The sequence below is a fragment of the Pseudochaenichthys georgianus genome, unplaced genomic scaffold, assembly GCF_902827115.2.
Source record: "Pseudochaenichthys georgianus unplaced genomic scaffold, fPseGeo1.2 scaffold_477_arrow_ctg1, whole genome shotgun sequence".
NCBI classification, from domain to species: Eukaryota; Metazoa; Chordata; class Actinopteri; order Perciformes; family Channichthyidae; genus Pseudochaenichthys; species Pseudochaenichthys georgianus.
In genome coordinates, this window is record NW_027263041.1 from 107,779 (window position 1) to 113,778 (window position 6,000).

Sequence of the window (6,000 nt, forward strand, 5' to 3'; positions counted from 1 at the left end):
GCAAGTAAAACTTTGTCTAGAGGCACTTCCTACTGTAAATGCTTTTAAAGGTATGCTACGATTAGCCCTTCATGAAACATGTAACTGTTTTACCTGATGCTATTGCTGATGTGATTATGCTTCTTGCCACTGCACAAATGGCCTTCTGTATTTATATTTGAATTGTATGTTTTTTTTGTTTAATGCCTTTGTTTTATGTTGAAACTTGTTGTGTGCCGTGTTGGTCAGGACTCCCTGGAAGAAGAGATCTTGTATCTCAATGGGACATTCCTGGATAAATAAAGGATAAATAAAAATAAAAATAAAAAATTACTCATATAAACCTTTTAGAAGTTAAGTTATAGTCATTTGTTTTGGGCAAAGCATGTTTGAGCCTGAAACCTGAAAAACAGGCCCAGGGCTTGAGAGAGCAGCAAGTTACACGATCTACAAAACACAAGAGACATACCTACAGTAACGAGGTTTAGCAGCCAGGTATACGTTACACAGTTATTATCAACAATGTAGTGACCGTAATAGAATACAAATGCTGTTTAAGCTTAATACATTCATCATGTGTATTTTTGTTTAATTAATCAGGTGTCGACTGCGTTAAAAAATATATAAAACGTGTTTTTTTGTCCTAAATGTTTTGGCATCGTCTCACCTTGTAGCTGCTGAAAGAAAAGAAATGCTGACATGTATTTAAAATAAAGAATAGCCTAAATATAAAGGACATTAATTCAGTACCTATAATATATCATAACTGTATCTAATGTACATTTTATTTAAATGTAATCCGATGACTTTTTGATGTAATTGTAATTAAATACAGTTTCTTTTTTTGTATCCTGATGACGGGTGTCTCGTGGTGTGAGGTGACAGGAAACAAGGTCAGCAGGAGAGACTGCAGAAAGGTCGTGGAGGGGGGGGGGGGAGGAGGGAGGAGGAGATGGGAACAGGCAGGTCGAGTCATTCTAAAGATATCTCCCATATGGGGGGGGGGCATAGAGACACATGGACAAGAGAGAAGGTTAAACAGCTGGTCTGAATTAGCATGCGGGTGTTGTGCACGCATGCTAATGTAGAAGCTTTTCATTAATCAGGGTTTTCATTTAGGGGGGGGGGGTTCTGTGGTTTGGGTCCAAACTGGACGACAATAACAAATTGATTTATCGATCGCTATTCAATTTACAACGCTGCTTCTCCTTCGTTGTGTTCTGTTTATATAGATCCGAGCAAATGGACGGAGCTCAATATCTGCGCTCAACGTAAACACGTCTAAATACCGGATTTTGCAACCTTGTCGAATTATTAACCAACATGCGCTTGCATAGTATATATAATTAGTTCCTGTTAAAACCATTCAAGAATTTCAAATACACATTTTGATTTATTTATGTTTTAAATAGTTTTCCGTCTGAAACCAGAGCCCAGTCTGCTCCGATTGGTTAGCTGGCCCACTCTGTTGCGATTGGTCAACCACTTAGAGATGTCCCGCCCCTTAGCCTATCACGTACAATGTGTTGGAGCGCTAGCCAATAGAGTGCCACGGTGACGCGTCCTATCGATTAGATCGTTTTTTGTCGAAGGAACCGGAAGTGGTAAAATGCTAACTTGCTTCCGGGTTGTAGGACGCGTCACTGTGGCACTCGAGCAGCGTGAGTGTTACAAAGTGATGTCTTTATTTTACTGAAGTAAACAAAAGGAGTTTTGGGGTTTTAGGTAGAGCGTGGTAGAAACTCCTCGAGTGAACAAAGAGATTTTAGCCTTAGAAGACCATTTACATGCACTAAAACCTATACAACACACTACAGCAGACTAATAATAATAATAATAAATTGTATTTGTAGGCGCCTTTCATGATACCCAAGGACACCGTACAATTTAAAAAAACTAAATTAAAAATAAATAAAATAAAAGCTAATAGGCAACAGAACCTGATAAAAAAACACAAACAGGAAATCATGGAGGAGACAGTCAAGTGGACACAAATGGGACATATAATGGGGGCACGACAGTGACTAAGGCCTCTTTAAGGTGTTTCCATGCGTGGTTCTTGTTTAATTAAAGACATACGAAATGTTCTCTTAAAGGTGGGGTAGGCCATTTTGGAGAAACCGGCTCGAGATCGCTAGAATTTGAAAATACGCAACCGGAGAAAATCTGCCACTTCCTCTCAGAGCCCCTCCTCCAACACACAGGAACACCACATGACCAATGAGGGCACGAGATAAGTGTGTGCCCCGATGGAAGGCTGACAGGCAGGTAGGCCATTCAGTTACTTTAGCCGGGCCGTGATTGGTCGAGCTTTTTACAGCTCCACGGCTTCCACTGATGACTTTTGTTTATGGATTTTTTGTCAAAGCAGATATTCATTGCCATCGGGATGTTAAGAGCATTCCATGGACAACAAGTGTATCTCGAGCCGGTTTCTCAAACTCACCCACCCCACCTTTAAAACTGAACGTGAAAATGGAGGCCATCGTCAGCCTGTTGTCCCCCGAGGCGGCGAGCACACCTTCAACACACGGAGAGATACCGTCTTCATGCCTGAAGGGCTCAGACATCTCATCCCGTTGTATCGGCTCCGATCACTTATCTTGTCCGATCTCCTCTCTCCGTCTCACTAACATCCCGTGAATCTCATTTTTACATCTCGGCCACGTTCCACTCGCACACGCTCCGACCTCATTTCTGGGAATCAGCGTTTCAAATGGATTTCAAATGGAATTTCATGGAAAGAGGAACGATTACTCCCACATGACTTAAACAGCTGAATGAACACGATGCATAAAGGGATGCATATGGATACGAGCTATACATTTATATAGAGACAAGCATGTTATCCATATTAACATAACCCACACATTGCATGGATAACTTTGCATATATTTAAACACACATCTTACACGAGGGGTAGAAATCACAGGTTCAAATACACATTTGCTAAATCCGGGGAAGTTGTTTTGTGCTAAAACAAGATCTGTTGGTATAACATTTGACATGGAAACAGATTTCTTAATGTGTGTGTGTGTGTGAGCTTAAAGGGGCCCTATTTCATTAGCATGCATGTACTTTAAAGAGTCCTCTCCTGCTGATGTTCAGCTGTATATCAGTATGTAGTGTCTCTACTTTAAAGAGTCCTCTCCTGCTGATGTTCAGGTGTATATCAGTATGTAGTGTCTCTGCTTTAAAGAGTCCTCTCCTGCTGATGTTCAGGTGTATATCAGTATGTATTGTCTCTACTTTAAAGAGTCCTCTCCTGCTGATGTTCAGGTGTTTATCAGTATGTAGTGTCTCTACTTTAAATAGTCCTCTCCTGCTGATGTTCAGGTGTATATCAGTATGTGGTGTCTGTACTTTAAAGAGTCCTCTCCTGCTGATGTTCAGGTGTATATCAGTATGTAGTGTCTCTGCTTTAAAGAGTCCTCTCCTGCTGATGTTCAGGTGTATATCAGTATGTAGTGTCTCTGCTTTAAAAAGTCCTCTCCTGCTGATGTTCAGGTGTATATCAGTATGTGGTGTCTGTACTTTAAAGAGTCCTCTCCTGCTGATGTTCAGGTGTATATCAGTATGTAGTGTCTCTGCTTTAAAAAGTCCTCTCCTGCTGATGTTCAGGTGTATATCAGTATGTGGTGTCTGTACTTTAAAGAGTCCTCTCCTGCTGATGTCCAGGTGTATATCAGTATGTAGCGTCTCTACTTTAAAGAGTCCTCTCCTGCTGACGTTCAGGTGTATATCAGTATGTAGTGTCTCTACTTTAAAGAGTCCTCTCCTGCTGATGTTCAGGTGTATATCAGTATGTAGTGTCTCTGCTTTAAAGAGTCCTCTCCTGCTGATGTTCAGGTGTATATCAGTATGTATTGTCTCTACTTTAAAGAGTCCTCTCCTGCTGATGTTCAGGTGTTTATCAGTATGTAGTGTCTCTACTTTAAATAGTCCTCTCCTGCTGATGTTCAGGTGTATATCAGTATGTGGTGTCTGTACTTTAAAGAGTCCTCTCCTGCTGATGTTCAGGTGTATATCAGTATGTAGTGTCTCTGCTTTAAAGAGTCCTCTCCTGCTGATGTTCAGGTGTATATCAGTATGTAGTGTCTCTGCTTTAAAAAGTCCTCTCCTGCTGATGTTCAGGTGTATATCAGTATGTGGTGTCTGTACTTTAAAGAGTCCTCTCCTGCTGATGTTCAGGTGTATATCAGTATGTAGTGTCTCTGCTTTAAAAAGTCCTCTCCTGCTGATGTTCAGGTGTATATCAGTATGTGGTGTCTGTACTTTAAAGAGTCCTCTCCTGCTGATGTCCAGGTGTATATCAGTATGTAGCGTCTCTACTTTAAAGAGTCCTCTCCTGCTGACGTTCAGGTGTATATCAGTATGTAGTGTCTCTACTTTAAAGAGTCCTCTCCTGCTGATGTTCAGGTGTATATCAGTATGTAGTGTCTCTGCTTTAAAGAGTCCTCTCCTGCTGATGTTCAGGTGTATATCAGTATGTATTGTCTCTACTTTAAAGAGTCCTCTCCTGCTGATGTTCAGGTGTATATCAGTATGTAGTGTCTCTACTTTAAAGAGTCCTCTCCTGCTGATGTTCAGGTGTATATCAGTATGTAGTGTCTCTACTTTAAAGAGTCCTCTCCTGTGACATGTCTTCATGCTTTAATGTTCAAAAAGCACTTTTTTTTCTCTCTTTTCACCCTCCGTCTGAAACCAGAGCCCAGTCTGCTCTGATTGGTCAACCGCTTAGAGATGTCCCGCCCCTTAGCCTGTCACGGACAATGTGTTGGAGCTTAAGCAAATAGGAGTGCGAGTGTTCCATAGTGGTGACATTAGCCTTTGCAGACCTTGGGACCTCTGTAAAGGGTGTCTCTCCTTGGTAGGAAGCGAGAGGTGATGTTAGAGCTCGTCTGTTGGAGGCTGTCAGCAGGGCGCAGCGGCAGATGGAAGATAATGAAAGCAGAACAGACTCTGTGAGGATCGTAAACAGCCGGCAGAGTCCAGAGAGAGAACCTTGAGTGTACACACGACAAAGAGCTTCTGCCACCACAGTTTACAGCCGCCGTTTGCTTTATCGTCCATTACACTCCGAGGATGTTCGGAGCCCTCCACCCTCCTCTGCCGGTGATTAAAGTGGAGCTGTGATGCTCAGGGCTTCTTTGAAGACTTTGAGAGGCACACACAGCAGCTGTCTGCGCACGCTTTGAGAGATGAAACCGAAAAGAGAGAAGGCCACAACAGATTGTTGATCCCATTGCGTTGCCTTTAGAGAATTAAAGACGTTCGTCGTGATCCTTTAGAAATGATTACTAGTTTGATGTTATTAGTTTAAGAGATGAAAATGAATCCATATATAGGCGCTTTCCCACCGCAGTACTTTTCCCACAAAGGTTCATGATAATAATAATCCTTATATTTATTATAGCGCTTTATCAAAGACTCTCAAAGCGCTTTACAAATACACATTACACATACTGATCATGGTCATCTACTGGGGACAATACCCACAGGAGCAGATTCGGGTGAAGTGTCTTCCAAGGACACACCGGCCTGACGCGGTGGGGCGGGAGCGGGTTTCGAACACGAGTTCCCCAACGCCCCCTTGATCTGATGATCAAACGCACAGACCACTGCGCCACCCGTCCCGAGAACTAAAGACTAAGTACAGATCGCGTTCACACCAGAAAAAGTCCCTGGGGGAGGATTAGGCAAATGAAGCCGCTGACGTCACTTCTTCTTCTTCTGCTTTGGGTTTCCTGGCAGGCCGCAAACCACTTCACGGCGTATACTGCCGCCCAAAGTCCCCGGCCGGGAGTCCCCGGAGTTGGGGACTGGCTTCAGTCGAAGCTGCTGGGACTCCCAGCGACACGTGTATTTCGGTGTATTCACGGCATTATTTGTTATTCTACAGTATTGTTGCGTTATTTGTTAATGTATACAACCCGATTTGTGTTCTTTGAAATTGAAAAGATATTGCATTGTGTGTGTTACTTTCGTTGCAGTTGTATGTCTGAAGTGTAATTTGGCTTC